The 22,117-nt window shown below is 38.4% G+C and overlaps 2 protein-coding genes across 13 annotated transcripts in view; one reads left to right on the top strand and one right to left on the bottom strand.

The window, feature by feature from the left end:
- The window catches only part of TLR5 (toll like receptor 5), a 566,717-nt gene that overhangs the window by 220,243 nt on the left and 324,357 nt on the right, over positions 1 to 22,117 (top strand). The gene's annotated exons all lie outside the window — the stretch shown is intronic.
- DISP1 (dispatched RND transporter family member 1) overlaps positions 1 to 22,117 on the bottom strand; it is a 211,117-nt gene that overhangs the window by 78,975 nt on the left and 110,025 nt on the right. The gene's annotated exons all lie outside the window — the stretch shown is intronic.

Genomic DNA, 22,117 nt, shown 5'->3' with positions numbered 1-22,117 from the left:
GCCCTGATGATGTTAATATTTAAATTCCACAACCACAATATAAAAACCTTGTAAATACCTGCAAACAAACGCTTTGAATTTACAAATGACATCCCTTAGCAAATAAGCAATAATTTACTGAAATGATGAAATCTAATTCCTCATGGCTTCCATAATAAAAATGTATAAACAACTCTTTTAGCAGGCTGAATTGATTAATTACAGGAAGATGGTACTTTGAAAAAATAAGGTAACAAAAGCACAAGTAATCAAAGAAAAAAATAGACAAACTGAACTTTTTTACATCAAAGGACATTATCAAGAAAGTGAGAAGTCAACTCAATGAAAGAAAATATTTCCAAATCTTATACCTAAGGGTCTAATATCCAGAATATATACCAGACCCGACCTGTTGGTGTCGAGTCAATACCGACTCATAGCAACTCCATAGGACAGAGAAGAACTGCCCCATAGGGTTTCCAAGGAGTGACTGGTAGATTCAAACTGCCAACCTTTTGGTTAGCAGCTGATCTCTTTAACCACTGTGCTGCCAGGGCTCCAGAATATATACGTATATATTCTTACAACTGAACAATAACAAGGCAAATAACCCAATTAAAAAATGGGCAAAGTTTTTAAATAGATATTTCTCCCAAGAAGATATACAAACTGCCAACACACACATGAAAAGATGCTCCATGTCATTAGTCATTAAACCTACTACCGCCGAGTCAATTTTGACTCATAGCAGCCCTACAGGACACAGGAGAACTGCCCCACGGGGTTTCCAAGGCTATAATCTTTATGGAAGCAGGCTGTCAGACCTTTCTCCTGCAGAGAGGCTGGTGGGTTTGAACTGCTGACTTTTTTGGTGAGCAGCTGAGTGCTTAACCACTATGCTGCCAGAGCTCCTCATTAGTCATTAGAAAAATGCAAATCAAAACCACAGTGAGCTACTGCCAGTACCAGATGCCACTGAGTTGATTCAGACTCTTGTTGACCCCGTGTGTTTCAGAGAATCGCACTCCATAGGGTTTTCAATGGCTGATTTTTCAGAAGCAGACTGCCAGGCCTTTCTTCCGAGACACCTCTGGGTAGATTAGAACTGCCAACATTTCGGATAAGAGCCAAGTGCTTAGCCATTTGTGCTACCCAGGACTCCTTACTCCCACTAGGATGGCTATTAAAAAAAAAAAAAGGAAAATAGCAAGTGTTGGCAAAAATGTGGAAAAAATGGAACCTTCAATACATTGCTGGCGAGAAGGTAAAATGGTGCAGCTACTGTGGAAAACAATTTGGTAATTCCTTAAAAAGTTAACCACAGAACTACCACGTGACCCTTAGCATTACCATTCCTAGGTATATACCCAAGAGAACTGAAAACTTACGTTCATACAAACTCTTGAATGTGAATGCTCACAGCACCATTATTCACAAGAGCTAAAAAAGTGGAAATGACCCAAATGGCCATCAACAGATGAATGGATCAATAAAATGGAATATTACTCAGCCATGAAAAGGAATGATGTACTGATACATGCTACAGCATAAATGAATATGTTGCAAGCATGCTAAATGAAAGAAACCAGTCACAAAAGACCACATATTATATGGTTCCATTTATAAAAAATGTCCAGAACACACAAATGCACAGAAACAAAAAGTTAATTGTTATATACCAGGAGATGAAGAAAAAGGGAATTGGGAGTGACTGCTAATGGGTATGGGATTTCTTTTTGGAGTGATGAAAATGTTCTAGAATTAGATAATGAGGCTGGTTGTACAACCTTGTGAATACACCAAAAACTACTGAATTGCACACTTTAAAATGGTGAATTTTATGGTATGAAAAAAAAATTTCTGGTTTTTTTTTTATATTATATAATTAAAGAAGGTATAAAGTTCTAGCCCTTAGTCCAGTGGTCCTCAAACTTGAACTTGCATTGGAGTCCCCCGGAAGGCTTGTTAAACCAGTCTGCAGACCCCATCCCCGAAGGTTCTGTTCTGTAGGTCTGGGGTGGCCCTGAGAGTCTGCTTTTCTAACAAGTCCCCAGGTGATGCTGCCGCTGCTGTCTCAGACTCACATTCTGAGAACCACTGTATTAAAGACCATGGATGAGTTCCAGAAGGTAGGAAAGGTACCTTCATCTCTTTACCTCCTAAATGTACCTAGAAGAGAGCCAATCTTGGGGAAGAGACAGGAGAGGGAGAGAGGGAAAAGAAGTATTTACTCAAGTAAATATATGAAATGATTCAACCCCTGGAATGAATCTTATTTTACGCTGTTTCCATGTCATACCTATGCCAAGTGCTATTATTCCTAAAAATCCTCAAGACAAAAAGGAACTAAAGAATTAAAATGAAAATGAAGGTATTTAAACATGCTTTGTTCATTTTCACAGTGCTTTGGTTTAGCTTGTTAAAGCAGTCAATCCCGTTTCATTGTAGCTACTGCTGCAAGAAACCCAAACAGAGGTTGTCTAAACAAATGGTGGTCTAAGGTAGATGGCGGAGCACTGCTTTAGCGGGATTCTTCTCTTGGTATGGTCAACAGTTTATGAATTTGGAAGTAAAAGTTCAGAAGAAGTAATCATAGGCCAGTTCTGCAGATAACATCCCATACAGCATGTTAAAGTTCTGAGAGTACACACCGAAGGCCTCGGCCCGGAACATTATGCTGCTCGAGTGATGGCCCAGGACTGGGGATCCGTGGAGACCTCAAGTCCAGTCTCAGCTCTGCCACTCACTCGCTGTGTAACCTTGAACTAATCACTTAAGCCAGGGGCTGCAGTCTCCTGGCTACAAAATCCACACATTAGACGAGATGATCTCACAGGTCCCTCCTGGCTCTGTATTCAGTTTTTATGAATTTGGATATGACTGCAAATAGATAAATTCTACTTTCACTATTCAAATTTGAATTTCTTAAGATAAGACTATACAGTCAATGTTGAGTTAGAATTTGGAGCAAAGACAACATTAAAATAATTATGGGATATAGAAATCTCTTTCCATAAATTGGAAATATGTGCTTCCATCTTATATATTCCCCTCACCTGCCAACTTACATTTCTTAAGGTTTCTTTCTTATTCCATTTCCTATTGAAAACTCTACCTCCAAAATCCGCAGTTCTTATAAATCAACATTTTATGACCTTCCTTATCTACCACAGCCTGATATCTAAGGATTCTGCTCTTCATCCTCATCACGGTCTTTATCTTACAGTCCACCTCCTTTCCTACTTTTACTTGCTTTGTACTTAACGCAGATTTCACAGTCAGCATTTATTCACCTCACTAGCATTCCAATGCTGGCATAGTGGTTAAGAACTTGGCTGCTAACCCAAGATCAGCAGTTCGAGTCCAGCAGGCACTCCTTGGAAACCCTATGGGGCAGTTCTGCTCTGGGCAGTAGGGTTGCTATGAGCTGGAATCAACTTGATGGCAACGGGTTTGGTTTTTATTGGATAGCGTCTCACTGTGTCTGCCTTAGGTTTCCCCTAAGCTTGCTCTTCCCTCCCGCTGTTCATTGGTTGGTTGGTATGATTGTGTGGTTTTTATTTTTTTGCTCCCAGATTCGGAAATGCTACTGAAGAAAGTCATGAGACAGGGAAGCACAGGCCTCAAGCAAATGCATACACACCTGAGGAGGTCTCTCCATGTTGTCAAGATTCTTCTACTCTATCACAGACTTTTCTATCACAGACTACACTGGAAATCCCCACAGGGATTGCTCAGCATCTTTCCCATGCTCGCCACCTTAACCCTCTCAGCAAACAGTACTGCCTACTTTATGAAAAAGAATGAAACTATCTGGCCTGAGTTCCTTTAAATTCTATCATCTCCACCTCAAACTTTTTCTGGAGCTCATTCCTTATCTTTCACAAAGTCCCTCTCTCTTCCCTAAATTAACACCCAATACGGAAGTCATCTATATGTAGATCAAGAGACAATTGTTTGAACAGAACAAGGGGATACTACTTGGTTTAAAGTTAGGAAAGGTGTGCATCAGGGTATATCCTTTCACCATACCTACTCATTGAATCTGTATGTTGAGCAAATAATCTGAGAAGCTGGACTATATGAAGAAGAACAGGACATCAGGATTGTAGAAAGGCTCATTAACAATCTGCCATACGCAGATGACACAACCTCACTTGCTGAAAGTGAAGAGGACTCAAAGCACTTACAGATGAAGGTCAAAGACCACAGCCTTCAGTATGGATTACACCTCAACATAAAGAAAACAAAAATCCTCACAACTGGACTGATAAGCAACATCATGATAAACGGAGAATATACTGAAGTCGTCAAGGATTTCATTTTGTTGGGATCCATAATCAACACCCATGGAAGCAGCAGTCAAGAAATCAAATGATGGATTGCACTGGGCAAATCTGATGTAAAAGATCTCTTTAAAGTGTTAAAAAGCAAGTATGTCACTTTGAGGACTAAGGTGCACCTGACCCAAGTCATGATATTTTCAATTGCCTTATATGCATGCAAAAGCTGGACAATGAATAAGGAAAAACTGATGCCTTGTTTCTTTACTGTCTTGCTCTCTCCTCCTACCTCCCTTTCTCTCTCTTGCCTCAGGGCCATCTTCATTTTACCCTCTTTGCCAGCTCCTTCTCTATTTACTTACAAAAACGTATTTATCATTTCCCCAGCCTAAAAAAAAATCCTTCTCTTGTCCTGCTAGTCTTCAGGCTACTAGTCTACCTTTCCCTCTTCTTTCACTGCCAGACAACACTCATGCCTTACCCCCTCTCATTCCTTAGCTTCTTATAATCTTATCCACCATCTAACAAATCTGTTCCTTCAAAAATCAAATTCAACGGTCCCTTCTCCATGCTTACTTTCTTTACATTACTTCGTTTCCAAACCTGCTGGCAATATTCTTCTCTTCTGACTTACCTCTCTAGTCCATGTTCTTGGCAGAGCCTCTTAAATTCTCATTATTCTATGTCTTGGACAATATCCAAGACTCTGTTCTTTGTCCTTTTGGTTCTATGTTTCCTGCCTATATCATTACATTCGACTGCTTTCCTAAGTTCTCTTTCTGCAGCTTCCTCTGTTTAAGGACATTTCAATCTATATGTCCTGCCAGCAGGTCAAACTCAATAATCTAAATAGAAATTATCTTTATCATCTTCAGGTTCTTGATTTTTTTCTATTTCTACCACTCAGTCACTTAACCTCAAAATTTTCACTGAAATACTTATCGGACACCTGCTCTGGGTGGCGTGCGTCCTGAGCTGGGACAGGAAATCACCTTCCCGTTTTACACCACTGTCTACCCCTGTTCATTCATTACCAAGCCCTACTCATTGTTATATATACTTGTCCTTTCTTTTCCCTCTGCTACTTTCTTAAACTAATTACTTTTCCCTGAACCATTGCCACAACCTAGTAGTTGCTCTACCTACTGTTTCCTACCTCTCGAATCTAAGCAACATAAAGCTTACAGATTCATCATCATAAGTGATAGATGTGCCTCCATACCTACCAGGAAAAGTTTACGTGCCTCAGCCGATATGCCAGACCCTCCATTATTTGGGCACTTTCCTTCCTACTCAGTGCCTTGTCAAACAGAAATTTGCTTTGCTCCAAACAAGCTTGTACACTGTGCTTATGCTATTCCTTCTACCTGCAACAGTCTTTGCTCTCATCTCCTGATGCCACAATCCCATCCACTCTTGACAACACATTTCACAGAGCATGTCTACCCTGAAGCCTTCCCTGATTACCTGAGCCAGAAGTTCTCTCTTCCTACTGTAAGTTATATTACCCTTCAGATCTCTCCTACCACACTTGGCACAAGCTGATTTTTCTTTATCGTGGTCATCTGTATACCTCTTTTACTCTCTTCATCTATACTTAAAGGCACAGGCACTATTATTATCATCTTTCTATTCCTTAGGAAGGCCTAGTTCATGGCAGACACTTGACAAATACTCACTGACTAAATGACGTTTTTCAATTTGTTACTATTACACATATTCTTTATTAACAGAATAAATGTAGTACTGAAATGTAGTCTCCGAAAAAAAAAAAAATCTGTGTACAAAATCCTATTTTCCACTGCTTTTATATGGGTCCTAAGAACCACCTCCACTGTGGTCGTCGGAAAGAAAACAAGAGACCAGAATCACCATATTTTAAGTATGACTGCAACACGTCGCACTATTATCTGCTCTTAACGTCTGAACACTAAACTGCTGCAGAATAACAGGGATGTCAGTAACTGGCTTTTCACCCTGTCTTCAGACCAGCAGAGGTCACTGCAGAAGTTAACATGCAAGCTTTTTTTTTGGGGGGGGGGGTTAAAATTTTCGTCTTGTTTGTTTCTAAGGTCAGGTTTTCCTTGGCATTAACAGAAATATTTTTAAGCAATGAAAATGAACAAAAGAGGAGCCTGTCCCCACAGTCAGCAGGCAGTGCCGCAGTCTGTGAACTCTCTGTCGCAGCAAATACGACTTCGGGGACAAAATGAAGTATCTTGGAAACACACGAATCTAGAAAATCTGTTTCTATTCATTACATCATTTGCTTGATTTGATTAAAAACTGGGAATCCATATATATGTTGTTAACAACCCAGAAAACACTGTGGTCATCCACCATGAAATTTACTTAACATCAATGTTTGTACTACCAAAAATTTTAATGAGGTCCAGAAACTGGGGTATATATTTTAAAGAAAAAAAAGGTGGGGATTTATCTCAGAGAAAATAAAGGTAGTCTTTTATCTTCCTGTGAAGAAAAAAAAAAAAAACCTGACTATGCAATGCTAATAGAGAGAAATTTCAGAGTCTTCCTTAACCTAACTTAAAAATTACTACTAGAAAAATAAATAAATAAAAACTGTCTAAATGTAAAAACTAACTCCAACAGGTTAGATTCTGACAGGGCCCACGTGGGCATCCTGGTGAGCACCTCTCCCACAGAACGCACAAAGGACGTGGTATGTTTTAGAGGCGGAGAGGAGCCTCGGATGTGACGGTTTTATATCAAAAACAAGTGGAATCATTTCAGCCATAACAAAAAAAACCAGATGTAGACCATCTAAGAATGTAATCTTGTGATGCACAATGATTTAAAACCAAAGCACACTGCACCCGTGGGCTCTGGAGAGTTTCCAAAATATTTCTGGTTTGCAACACTGGATTTCAAAATATATTTTACTTTCACAAGAGAAGCTCCTGGCACAGGATACACTCCTAGAATGAAGGCCACTAAGCCTTGACTCTACAGTCATTAGAACATTATTTTAACAGTGTCGGTTACATTTTGTTGCCACACCCAGGGAATCTAAATGAATATGGTATGCATGTATTAAGAGAGGTTACAACTAATTTAAACTTTCTGTAAGTCACATACCTAATATTTATGGGGAAAATTAGCCTATGTCAGAAAATAAAGACACATTGCAAGTTAATTTTCTAAAAGTGAGACTTTAATAGGAAAGTAAGTATATCATTTGCATACAAACACCCTCCTGTCGCCATCACTAAAGGCTTAGACTAAGCAACACTGCCACATCACACTCTCTGATACAAAATGAAGTTGTACAGAAGAAAGTAAATGAAAATTCTAATCCTATTTTATTTATTTATACTTCTTTGTAATGTGTAGTAATATTACTTTTGGTGAGGAAAGAACCTCAAACTGCCCAAACTTTAAGACAGAAGACATTAGGGTTAGGGTTAGGTATTTCACAAACGTACAAGTTGTTTTATCTGTTGATAACATACTCATTTTAGTTACTCGGAAGTTCTAAACAGTTCAAGATTATGAAGGTCATGCTATGTCTGGCTTCAGAATTTGTTTATATGAAATAAAATTCTGTGAGATGGCTGCAAAAAGGCAAGAAATAAAGGTAATAACAATGGGAAAGGAGTATTTATATCACAATTTATGAATGTGAGAAATATGCTAGAATACTTAGGTCTCTTAAAGGCCCTTTAAAATATCTCAACATAGCAGTGTTGTAGGCTCAAAACGTAGGCCTGGCTGAAAGAGTGTATTTGTAAATGGGATACATTAGAAACTAGGATTAGGTCATGGAAGGTAAAAGGCTATCTTAACACATTCAAAGGCAGCACGTCACTAAAGAGCTACTTCAAAAGCATTGAAAGAAAAGTTACCAGGATGACTGGTATGCTCATGATCAGGGTCCTCAAAAACAAGGCACCTTTGGCACATTCATCGCAAACCCCAATGCTGGCAAATTCTAGTTGACTGTTAACAACCTTGAGTGATAGAATTTTGGGGACTGTCAGCCAGAATGGACCTGGGGGAGGGAGTCTGCCTTCTGGAAAGATAAATGCTTCAGCTCCATACTCACCAGCAAGTGTGCCATGATGTATGTTACTCTATTTTGGCATTCCCAAAAGACTCAGAATGCTGAAACTGGGGCTAGATAAAACTTGTAGCAGTCATTGAAAGCATCTTTAGCCTTAGCTATCACTAGAGAAGAAAAATCCACAGGTTTTTTGTTAACTTGGTCCAAAATAACCATTGATCACAAAACCTTTGACAAAATGTAGAGAGAAATATTTAACCTAAGTTTAAACATTTCCATTTCTCTATAACAAAACTCACAACCTAATCCTATAATAAATATTACCATGCTGAATAGGCAACAAATATTGGTTCAAATACTGAATTTCCAAAGAAGATGGATATTCGGTTACTTTGGTTACAAACAGCGGCAACAATAAAATAAGCTTGCACAATTATTGGAAACGGTCAAGTACTTTCTTACAAAGGTCATTTTATCAGAGTCCCAAGTTACTTAAATAACAGATGACCTCTGCTTTAAAAAGAAGCAGAAAATAGATATTTTTTCAAAACACCGTTAACAATATCCAGTATTTAGACTTTGCAAATGTCTGTCATTGCAAGCGCCTTATATTGCAAAACAAAAAAAGAGGGGGAAAAAATTGAGGTGCTGGAGAAAGGTAATTAATAAGTTCTTTGTGTTGTTCCTAAATTAAGGTGTCTGCTTTGTTTAGTCATCCAACAGTCTTTGCTTTCCTGGACACTCTCAGTCAGTGACAAGAATTCCTAAACGTGCACTCTATGTAATATCCTCAGGTCACATTCCCTTAGGCATTCCAAAGTCAGCACGAGCCATCGACCACAGCAAAGGAACATCACGCATTCCCCCTTCCCATCCCTGTGGGGTATTAGGCAATGCAGTGCTCATTCCTTCCTCTGCCATGTTCAGTGCCTTAGTAATTCATGTCCACACCCTGTCGGCTTTGCAAGGAGTCAAATCCAGCATCAAGGATTAAGCTCTGATCCTCTATATACAAACAAGTGGGATTATCATAAATCTCTAAAATAATCCCTAATCATGTATAAAGCTAAAATGTACCTTCTACTTAGATCAAAGGAAGACAACTTTTGGACACGATTGCTTTTCCCAATCTCTGAGTACCTGCAATGATGTTTACTGTTGATACTGAAACACTGATAGCTGGCACTCAAAGACAGTGCCCAGGACAAGGAAAATGTCACAGCTGTGAATCAAGGACAACTATAGATGGGCTCAGATTTTAGAAAGCCAGCAACATATGAAAGATGCTTAGTCTTTGCTACTACGACTTCAACATCCTTACATCACTTGACACTGTCAAAGACTAAACATTACAAGACCACTTGCTGAATCTCTTAAGGGGAACACCTTGCTACTCGTGATCAACGTTATTTGCAATACATATTCCTCCACTGATACATGTGGTTGCCCTTTTCACGAGGGCACGAGAAAAATAAAGGGGGTGGGGGACTCTTGTGAGAAGACTGGAAAGGAAGTAGGTAAGGTCCTGGTGCCCACGTCATATTGTCTGTGTGGGCAAAGCCCCATGAACTGATCCAGGGAAAACTTGCAATCTAAATTAATAACAATGTATAGACCTTACCAAATTGCAAGAAGAAAAAAAAAAACTTTTTTTTGTTACCAACTTCAAAGCATACTACCAATATCCTTTTGGTGTAATATATTTTGGATGGCAATTTAATTTGTATATAATAATAAACATTTATCTCTGGATTCCAGTACTATATTTGAAAAGGTCAGCTGCGCAACTATGTAAGTCTTCCTAAAAGGGGTTTTACTGATTTTTTTTTATAAAAAGCTCCTTTTAAAACTTAAATCTCAATCCCTTTGATCTAGACTAACTTCAAATAGAGAAGCAAGAAATTTTATAACCATCCAAAGATTTTAATGATTTCCTTTGGATCTGCTGGCATCAGAATGAGCCTATGCTGGCTTGGGTAAGAGAAATATATAATGGGATTAGTTATACAAGCTGACCTTATACATTTTTGTTTTGTCTAGAATGTGTTTGAAAAAAACAAACTATTCCCACTTTTAAGAACAAATTTAGGGATAAAACAAATTATCCCCACTTAGATCTGGATTATGCCACTTATGGAGAAACAAAGGGTGTCTGAATATCAAATTTTATAAAAGTTATCCCAAAGATGGATGATAATTAGAGATTCTTATTTTATTTTCATCTATTCTTTAATTAAATGGTTAATGCTAATATCTTGTGACTTTTTTTTTTTTTTTTTAAGACAAGAGGTTAAGTAGTAAAAGCAGAGAGAAAGAGAAGAAAAGGAAGTCCATCAAGGATAATGTCTTAGTGTTAAGCAAATCATAATTTAAATGACCACACGGTATGAGCAATTTTAGTGTTTTACGAATTAATTTTTTAAAAAATTAACTCAGAAGTTCAGATTTTGCATAATTAAGGCCTAACAGTAATATCTCTATACTGATATACACAAGCTAAATATAAAAACTAATTATCTTAATCATCTATAAAAAACAATTCATTAATTTGTTTGCTTAACTTTTCACTCTTTTATAAAATAATTCAGTCTTGATTTTATATTTCATTTCTCACCATTTCATAGGAAAACCTCTGAAGAGAACACAGATGACCACCCAGTACCAAGGAGCTGGTCGGGGGGGTGGGGTGGTGAGAGGCCATACTTCTAATAACATCAGGATAAATCTTTTTATTGTACTAAGTTCCAATCACTATTTTTTACTATATTCCAAAACCTTAAAGTTTTCTAGGTTTTGTTTTCTTTTTGCATTCCTGCAGAAAAATCTAGTCACGCAGGTCAAGGGTCGTGTAAATCGAATCATGCTCCAAGATGACATCACTGCGTATGGCAACTATGCTCCCCGTCTTCATTCTGGCTCCCACTACATCATATGCCAATACCCAGACGTGAAAGCACTTTCCTATCACTCTCTTATTTTTTAGCTCACATTGTTTAGGGAAACCTCCAATAACCAAATACCTTCAAATGATTGCTATAGGAAGACCCTAAGTTCAAAAAAAGTTTACTGGAGTTTAAGGATATACGGTACTGTGTTTGGCAGTTTTTTTTTTCCCTAATAAGCCCCGAGAATAAATTAAAGTTAAAAGGAACACTTCGATTAATCCGTGAATCAAATCCCTATTATTAACCAGTCCTCTTTAAGCAAAAGAGTTCAACATATGAGAAAACTAAGACAAACAGGAACAGAAAAGGAAAGAATAACGAGAAAAGGAAGTTGCAGGAGACAAAGGCCAAAGGCAATATGGAAAATGGTAAGCAGCCATAAGTCCCCAAGATGACACGTTTAAGAGGGCATAAAACAAAAAAACCCAAACCCACTAATGTCAAGTCGATTCTGACTCATAGCGACCCTACAAAACACAGTAGAGCTGCCCCACAGGGTTTCCCAGGCTATAAATCTCTACAGAAGCAGACTGCCCCATCATTCTCCCACGGAGCCACTGGTGGTTTTGAATCGCTGACCTTTTGGTTATCAGTCAAGTGCTTTAACCACTGCGAAACCAGCACACCTTTAAAAGGGCGTACACAGCAAATAATGAAGAAAAGAAGCAAGGCAGAAACCAAGGTTATTTGAGGGAAAAGTAGGAAACTGAAGGGAGAGGACAAAATACAACTCAGAGAATATATGGGGCAGATGAAAAATTAGGTAAGTAATCTGGCTTCCAAAACGATTTCCTGGGAGAAAAAACAGAAAAGGAGAAAACTGCAACTCTACAAGTATCAAAAAAAAAAAAAAAAATTTTTTTTTTTTTTTTTTTTTTACTGCAAAAGGTATGACCGAGCCCTCCTGCAAACTGTGGTTCTCCTTGAAGGTCCAACTTGTTTTCATTCTTATAGAGAGAGATACCCAGTGCCTCCTGGCGGGGGCGGAGGGTGGGTTGGGGGGTCCAAAACCATCAACAGAAACCCCCGATCATTCCTGTACCTAAACCCTCACGCCCAGCCCCTGCCCTCAGAATGAGCCCTGAACTTCATTATCTACATACAGTTTGCTCACATTACTCCTTTCCACTGCTCAGTCTCCTAGTAGGCTGGCGAAGATGAATCGGACCTCTTTCTCCAAGGTACAGCTAAACTCCCTTTTCTCTCTTTAGACTACTTTGGCTCACAGAGACCACTCTCTTTTGGATGTATGACAGCTAGTTTCTATACCATCTATTGGATAATTTCAGTGTAACAGGTTTTATGTTTGTATTTGGAGTAATTAAAATAATGCTGTTGTTTAACACACCACGTTCACCCATTCTTATAGACAAGAAATGACCCCTGTAACTCTCTGACATATTTGATCAACTTTTTTATTACGTACTAATTTTGTCCACACCTTCCCTCTACAGTAACTTTTCTTCTTGTTGAAGTACATCTTGCAATATTTCTTTTGGGGAAGTTAAAAGTGAATGGTAAATGAGCTTAGATTTTATATACTTGAACATATCTTAATTTGGTCCTCATTCTTGAATAATAACAGTTCAACAGGTTACAAAATTCCATAGGGACTGTTATTTTTCCTCAGCACTTTGAAGATACTACTACACTGTCTTCTATCATCTATGCTGCCAATGAGAAGCCTATTATAAGTCTGTTATTTCTTTATGTAAAGTCTTTCCCACGTTGTTTCTGTAGTTTCTCTTTATCTTTGATATCGCTCTATTACGGTGTTTCTAGGTGTAAATTTACTTTTATTTACTCTGATTAGTGCCTGGAGTGCACTTCTGAATTGAGGACTCATGTCTTGTATCAATTATGGAAAATTCTTGAGTATTCTCTCTTCTGCTCTTTGAGTATCCTAAATATCCTTATTTTACAATTCCTCTCAGAGAATTGCATACGATTAGTTTTCTCTGTAGTGAATTCACGTTCCAATTGTTTTGTTGTTGTTGTTGTCCTCTTCAACAGGTGCTTTAGAACTGAGGTTTGTAGATTCATTTAAGGAGCCCTGGTGGTGCAAAAGTTAAGCACTCAGCTGCTAATCAAACGGCTGGTGGTTTGAACCCACCCAGCTGCTCTGTGGGAGAAAGACCTGATGAGCTGCTCCCATAAACATTACAGCCTAGAAAACCCTATTATTCAGTCACATGGGGTCACTATGTGTCAAATATCGACTCAACAGCACATGACAAGGCTCATTTTCAGTGGGAAGGATTTTTTGTTTTGACCTTGCTTTTCTTTCTTGCCCTTTCCTGAGAATTGCTTTTGTAGTTGACTACACTTGCTCCCTCTTCCAGTCTGATTTTTTACACCTGTTAGCTCTGTACCAGCCCAGAAGCAGGTCTTATAATAGCATTTTAAAATCTCAGCCCTATGGTGATATTAAAGATATTACAGAGTGAGCAGAGGCCAAGACTCAGTTTATGGTCACAAAGCTGCATCTTTATCTTACTTTCTCCCTTTGGTTCACAGCTTCCAATATACCATGGCCCCAGAAACAGCTGGAAACTAACTTTCTAGCCTCCTTTCACAAGAACGAGAGTCAGGCTAGGGGAAGGATTCTCCTTACTTCCACTCCTGGCTTAAAGCAACACGCCTGACTCCATCCCATATCTACTGTGATGTAGCTGAAGAGTAGTTGGGCCACTTTCTGCTTCTGGCCAGGAGCTGGGTAGGCTCCTACTTACTACTTTCTATTTCTGATCATTTTCTGGACATCTGAGATGTTTAATTTGATGTTGAGATTGGCTATTTCATTTGAGCTTTCTCTTTTATACTGTCATTGCTATGTGGGATGGTGCTGAAACAAGACCTTACGGAGCCATCTTGACTACAGCTCCCCTATCTCTCTTTTTCTGTACCTCAGTACCCAGCATGGTTCCTAATACAGAATCAGTTCTTGATAAATAACTTCTACATGATGTTGTTGTTGTGTGCCATCAAGTCAATTCTGACTCACAGCAAACCTATCTGACAGAGTAGAACTGCCCCCATAGGGTTTCCAAGGAGTAGCTGGTAGATTTGAGCTGCCAACCTTTTGGTTAGCAGCTTGAGCTCTTAACCACTACCCCACCACGTTAAGTGTTAAGTAAATGTGCATATATGAAAACTGATACATGTTAACACAACCCTAAATAACAACTGTGGAGGAGAAGTGATATATTAATGTATTTCATCTAGTTTTATGTTCTTTGATTAAGAACAACCATACTAAGGAAGCTTAAATGTGATAACTTCCTGGGTTATTCCTACTGAGACTGAAGCAGTCATAATTTTAAGAAAATTGGTGAGCTAACAGCTATAAAACATTAAACACAGCATCTGGCCCATCTCTCCTCCTGACTTCGTTGTTCTTTGTATACAAATTATTGATGAAATAATTCTTAAAAAAGGGCTTATCTTGAATCAAAACTGAAACTAACATAAATCAACTGAAAGTAAGATGGGTTTAACCCATCTGTTGTTGTTGTTAGTTGCCACTGAGTTGATTCCAACTCATGGCGACCCCACATGTGCAGAGTAGAACTATTCCATAGGGTTTTCAAGGCTGTGACCTTTTTAGGAGCAGATCACCAGGCCTGTCTTATGAGGTACCTCTGGGTAGACTGGAATCACCGAATTTGAGAACTTAAATGTTTGTGCCACCCAGGAACTCCTTAACCCAACTAGCCCATCATTCTCAGAAGTAACCCATCCCAAGAGACTTTTCTGTTGGAGAATAGAATGTTTCCCAGATCAACCAGGAAGCCACCAAGATACATGCATTATTAGGTTATCTTTAACACTGAGTGGGAAAATAATGGCTTCGGATTTTTAAAAAGGCTTCCATTTATTTAATACTGAATATTCATGGTATGGACAGAGTAAATTCATTAGGCTACTGATTTCAATAGAAATACTGCTTAAGAATATCCAACTGTCTGATTTAATTCTATGTCCATCGCACCATCTCTTTGATTTATAATTTTATCTTTTATGAGAATCAACACACCAAATGGAGGTGTATTTTTCTGGTTTGAGCTAGTTTTGTTCCCATTATAACATAATAAATTGACATTCTACTTCACAATTGAGTCTCTAGTCACTTTTCAGGAACTGGTAAAAGTGAGTCCTTCCACCTGCAAAGCTGTAAGCCTGACAGGACTTCCCCAAAGTACAAACATCTCTATTTCTTTTAAAACTCTGTACACCAGTGATTAATGATTCCTGCATAATTGTACTACATCATCAAATCTTTAAATAATTCACTTTATAGTTGGAAATGACCTTAGTGGTCACCTCCAATCTTACTGCTGGATTTTCTCTTGATTTTCCTTCCTCCAGGAAGTGATTCTCAAACACGGGCCTCGTGATATGAGAATCACATACAGAATTTATTAAAACACAGGTTTCTCGGTCCCACCACCAGAAGGTTTGCGTTGGGGCCCTGACCTTGCTTTTCTAACAAGCTCCCAGATGCTGCTGAAGCTGCTAGTTAGGAGACTACACTTTGAATCTCTGCTCTCGCATCTTTCCCCTTTTAGATCATTCTGTAGAGTTAATCAAACTAATTCTCCTCAGACTAGATATTAGTGTAATAACCTAGTACTCTCATACTAAGCTAGGCCCACAGTTTAATATATAAGCCTCTCTGCTAATGACATTACTTATTTATTCTCAGCTCATCTCTTTGTCACTGTTCAACACAGCTGTCTGTAACTTCTACTCCAGCCTCGCAAATCCTTCCATAATTCTTGCCTCCATGACAATTCCATTTCGGTTCTCTCTCTGCTAGAAGTTTCACCTCCCTTATCTGGCAATCAATTGCCACTGCTTTCTTTATCAACTCTTATTTATTCATTCATTAATTCAATAAATTTTTTAATAACTTCCTATGTGTTAGTCAGAGCCCTGGTGGGGCAGTGGTTAAGAGCCCAGGCTCTAACCAAAAGGTCGGAAGTTCGAAACCACCAGCCTCTCCTTGGAAATCTTGTGGGGCAGTTCTATTCTATCCTATAGGGTCGCTATGAGTTGGAATCGACTCAACGGCAAAAGGTTTCTTTTTAATGTGTTAGTCACTGTGATAAGTGCTATGAAAAAGGCTGAGGTCAAAACCTTCCATAAATAATCTTAAATCAACTGCAAACACCTCATGACTCTATCTCCATCTTAGGAGGTAAATTGTTTAAGCAAGCAGAAACTATTGACCCCAAACCACTTAAAACCATTTTTTTCCAGGAATGGGAATGGATGTATAGTGAATTTATTATATTCTCTTTCCTGCTCCTCTCATAACCTAGCACTCACTTCAGACAGTCTAAAAAAACTTAAGAGAAAGATGCCACTATTTCTACATTGACTAGATTTGCGATATCTTCCTCTCATGTAACAGTTAAAAAAAAAAAAAAAGTAATTGCTGGTAATTACAAATTGATGCTTGGCATTCTCTCCAGATAGAAGGGAACTAAAATATTTGAGGACAGGAAATAAGCCTTCCATCTTGATATTTTTAGAGCCTAAAAGGGTGCATGGTATATAACAGGTGCTCAAAAGTTAGCCAAAAGGATGAAACCACCCAGTGCCTGTCAAATTTTTCTGATAAAATATTTTTACAGATAACACTACAGCAATGCATATCTAACAATAACATTTCACTCACTTTTCTAAATCAAATGTTTTTTAAACCTCAACGTTCTATGAATACATTTTAAGATTTGCTTTTACTCATGCTTAATTTTTAAATAATATTTATTCATATTCTAGTACAAGTCTGAATGATGTCATGTAACTTATCCAAAACTAATTAACCCCATGGAATAAGTGGAATTTATTAATGATAAAGGAAGCTTTCACACAGGCCCAATTAAGTCAATTTTATAATTTTATTCAAGCATGACAGAAGAGTCCACGTACATGCAATAAAGTTTAATGGAGACTCAGTCCAGTGCTAAGAGTAGACATTCTACGCAGTGAAAGTATAAATTATAAGTAAGAAACAGTCTTGCAAAATGTCTGTATTACCTCAGAAATAAGCTAACACATGCTATGATCAAATTTACGCATTTAGAGTTAGGCGGGTATCTACGGTGATGCTATATATTGTTTATACAGTCTGTATTTGAAAAATGAGGTTATTCTTTAATTAGACATTTCTAAGCCAAAGTTAATGGTTGTTTGGAAGTGAGGCTCATTACATGATTCTGTCAGTGCGCTCTGTAATAAGCAACCTGACCCTGCAGCTGTATAAACATATTTACCACGCATAGCCTTTTACCACAGGTGTCTATTTTCCATTCTGAGTATTACTAACATGCATCTCAGGCTAGCCTGATTGTGAGTTAACATTTACGGCAAGAAACAGTTCTTAAGTTACTTAACTACTAATAATATGCAAACCCTGGTGGCGTAGTGGTTAAGAGGTACCATTGCTAATCAAAAGATGAGCAGTTCGAATTCACCAGGCGCTCCTTGGAAACTGTATGGGGCAGTTCTATTCTGTCCTACAGGGTTGTTATGAGTCCGAATTGACTCGACAGCAAAGGGTTTGGTTTTAATACAAAACGGTAGCCCGATACAACATTTACTAAGTCACATTCTATCTTGTATTTGTGTTTCCTATGCTCTAACTTGTTCCTAAATGGATTTATGGTATCTACTTAATTTCTTTTTTTTTTTAGATGTATTAATAGAATCCTCATATAAAAAGTCAGTAAGATCAGTTTTGAAACAAATTATCTAACCTGCATTTACCAGCAAACATCACTTCTAGCATGGGTAGTTTTTTTTTCAGTAACAGTAAAATCTAGTAAAAAAAAAAGTAAAATATGTTAATATTACAATAGAATGACTAGAAATCGCTTTGCTAACCCTTACTCCCTGAATAAGCTAAAGATTAGTTTTCCTTCCTAAATTTAATATAAAGTATTTTATTAAGAGAAAAAGCTTTAGAAATTACCATTTAGCCTCTTTTGAATATCATGAATGCTAATGTGTTAGCAGGCGAACACTAACCACTGGACCACCAGGGCTGCAATGTGTTAAATGGCATTGAAAAGGGCTACAAATATGTTAGTATATAAATAATATCTTTGGTATAGTTCAGAAAAAAAAAAAGGCTTAGTAATGGCTCATCATGATGGAATAGATGGAGGGCTGCTTGATTACAAGAGTAAAGGCTTAGGAAACTCATACAAACTTATTTTCTGTCTACCAAATAATGCATCTTTAGTTTATGAAAAACAAAACAGATTAAAAACCTCACATTGGCAGGTACTCAAAAACCTATTTTTCACGGAATTTCTAAAGGTGCCCAAGTCTTTACATAAGGGCCATGAGAATATCTTTCAGCTTGTGTCCATCCCTATAGCTTCATCCTTCCTGATTAGGAAAATGAATAAGCAGACTACCGTTGTTCTCCACAAACGATTGAGATCTGAACGGTGGGAGGACAAGGCCTATATGCAAAGTGTTATTTGATTTGACCGCTGTTGACATGCAAACACTGAAGCAGACAAGGAGAATAAAAATGTATTTAAGCACAAATTTAATGTTTATTCACTCTACTGTTTCCTTTTGAGGGGCTGGCCAAACACAAGTCTCCCATGCACAGGAGTAGATCTCTCCCCCAGCCCCTGAGCAAACATCTCAGAGCCTGGGAATGTCTTTGGGATCTGATATATCAAAGATTGAGAGTACTAATCTTTAGTATACTTGGAAGGCAATGTCAAATATCTCTGGTAACTTTTACTTTCACACAGTATAGATTAAGGTCACACTGCACCTCAAGTTTCTAAACAGTGATCACAAAGGCAGCTTAAACAACAATAATAATAAAAAAAAAGCAATAGGGACTCTTTAAAAGCGGCTTGCAGAGTTCTTTTTGTTTTCTCAGTCCAAAGCGGAGGAGGGAACCCCAAATAACTTAGGCAATTCTTTATATGACAACATATGTTCCAAATTCTTCACATTATTACATTTATGGATATATTTAAATATATAACTTTAAATCTTAATATTTACTTTTTACAATTCATACTTATTTAGATTTACCAAAATATTTACCCTTTGCTCCTATTGATTCTTACACCTCCCCCTCTCCATCTGGGTTCAATTTGTTTTTTGCTGAAGTATATGCTTTTGTAGCTCTTTGAGCAAAAGTCTATGCGTAGTACACACCCTCAGTCTCTGCGGTTCCCTAAAATGTCTTTTTTTTTTCACTCTCACGTTTAACTCATTTCCCTCAGTACTTAGAAGGTACTATTCCACAGCCTTCCAGCATTTATCAGGAGTCTGCTGTCAGTCATAATTTTCTTTCTTGATAAGAAACCTGTTTTTGTCTCTGGTAGCCATTAAAATTTTCTCTTTTTCCTGGCTCGTCCAACCTCCAACAAATCCTTCTCCATCTTCAGTTGATGATCTAGGTTTCTATTTCACTGAGAATACACAAGCAACCAGAAGAGAATGTTCACAGCTTCGCACCACCAGAGGTGCTCACCCATCAGCACCTACACAGAGACTCTGCTGTCTCTCCTGCTTCTGGAGAAAAACTGTCCTCACTTCTAAGGCTAACCCCTCCCACTTGTGCACTAGATTCCATTCTCTCTCACCTATTCGAGAACGTCGTCACACAGTTCTCATTTTTGTCATGTCTCTAAGAAATGTTCCCCTCTCTAATGGCCCATTCCCATCAGCTTACAAACATGCTATCATTTCTCCAATTTAAAAAAACAAACAAAAAAATCTCTCTTACACAACACAATGAATGTAATTAATGTTACTGAATTGTGCACGTAGAAAATGTTGAAATGGTAAATGTTTTGGTATATATACTGTGTTAGTCACCTAGTGCTACTGTAACAGAAATACCCCAAGTGGATGGTCTTAACACAGAGAAATCTATTTTCTCACAGTCTGGTAGGCTAGAAGTCCAAATTCAGGGTGTCAGCTCCAGGGGAAGGCTTTCTCTCTCTGTCAGCTCTGGAGGAAGATCCTCATCATCGATCGTCCCCCTGGACTAGGAGCTTCTCTGAGCAAGAACCCCAGGTCCAAAGGATGTGTTCTGCTCCAGGTACTGCTTTCTTGGTGGTATGAGGTCCCCCGCTCTCTGCTTGCTTCCCTTTCATCTCTTGTAAAATAAAAGATAGTGCAGGCCACGCCCCAGGGAAACTCCCGTTACATTGGATCAGGGATGTGACCTGAGCAAGGGTGTTACATTCCACCCTAATCCTCTTTAACCACAGGCAGAGATTATGATTTACAACACAGAGGAAAATCACAAAAGGGAGGACAACCACACAATATTGGGAATCGTGGCCTAACCAAGTTATGTAATTTGGGGGGATACAATTCAATCCATGACATTTTAGATATATGTGTGTGTATATATATATATACACACACACCCATACATATACATATATACATATACACACCCCCATATGTATATATGGAGCCCTGGTGGCGCAGTGGTTAAGAACTCGGCTGCTAACCAAAAGTCTGGCAGTTCAAAATCCACCAGCTTCTCCTGGGAAAGGCTACGGGGCAGTTGTGCTCTGTCCTATAAGGCTGCTATGAGTCGGAAACAATAGGTTATATGTGTGTGTGTGTGTGTGTGTGTATTTTTTAACCATAATAAAACAATAGGAGTATTTTGTAAACAGCAGCAAGACATTCTAGTGTAAACGATGGTAAAGTTACTTTGATGGAATATAACATCCTCCACGATAGAACGAGGAATTGAGTGTAGAAATAAAGATTTAGCTTCTGGCCCTGCAAACAAACAAACAGACAAACACAAAGAACCTCTCTTGGTCCCACTTCTTCCTTGAGCTGCAGCTCCCATCATTACTCTGTTCATATAATACTAGTTGAGATCAGAGTTAACAGGGAAGATCACTGTTAACTTAATTGGGATCATGTTGAGGTCACAGTCGACCTCACCATTTTCATCCTGATCTCCTATCTCTAATTTTTCAGATGAGTTGTCACTCTACCTTTAAAATATGTTCTGGCTAGAAACCCAGGATGCAAAGGGGGAGTATGCTGTCACATTATAGGGACCGCAACTAATGTCACATAATATGTGTATAAATTTTTGTATGAGAAATTAACTTGAGCTGTAAACTTTCACCTAAAGCACAGTAATTTTGGTTGTTGCTGTTTCAATTTAAAACATAATTACAGCCAAGTTTCAGTCTCTCAGGCTGTCCGGGTACATATCAGCCAGTTTGCAAATTTGTTGAGGGTCACTACTTTTCCAATGATTAATTTACCACTCAACAGGATCACCAACAGAAAAAAGGAAACAGAAGCAGAAAATCAACAAATCAAGCATGTAGTGAAGTCAAAACCACTCAACCAACGACATTTTGGTTTTCATGTATCTCATTTACAGACAGAGACAGTCCAAATCAACTCTGTCATGTCACTGTGTGTGTGACGTATGTGATTCATTTATATCACTTAATCCTCATTAGGACCTGAAGAAGAGTTCCTGAATGGCAGCGAAGGCGAAGCGCTGGACTACTAGCTGTAAGGTTGGTGGTTCAAACCCACCCAGAGGCACCACAGAAGAGAGGCCTGGCAATCTGTTTCCAAAAGGTCAAAGCCTTAAAAACCCTACAGAGTGGTTCTACTCTGTACACAGGGGGTTGCCATGGGTGAGAATTGATTCAAAGACAACAATAACAAAGTACCGGTCTTAGTTATCTAAAATCTATTTCCGTTGAGTCAATTTCAACTCATAGTGACTGTACAGGACAGAGTAGAGCTGCCCCCATAGAGTTTTCAAGGAGTGCCTGGTGGATTCAAACTGTCCACCTTTTGGTTAGCAGCAGGTGCACTTAACCACTACACCACCAGGG

The sequence above is a fragment of the Elephas maximus genome, chromosome 24 (assembly GCF_024166365.1).
Source record: "Elephas maximus indicus isolate mEleMax1 chromosome 24, mEleMax1 primary haplotype, whole genome shotgun sequence".
Taxonomy (NCBI): Eukaryota; Metazoa; Chordata; class Mammalia; order Proboscidea; family Elephantidae; genus Elephas; species Elephas maximus.
Note: the sequence above shows the minus strand (reverse complement) of the source record. Positions and strands in the feature narration are given on the sequence as shown.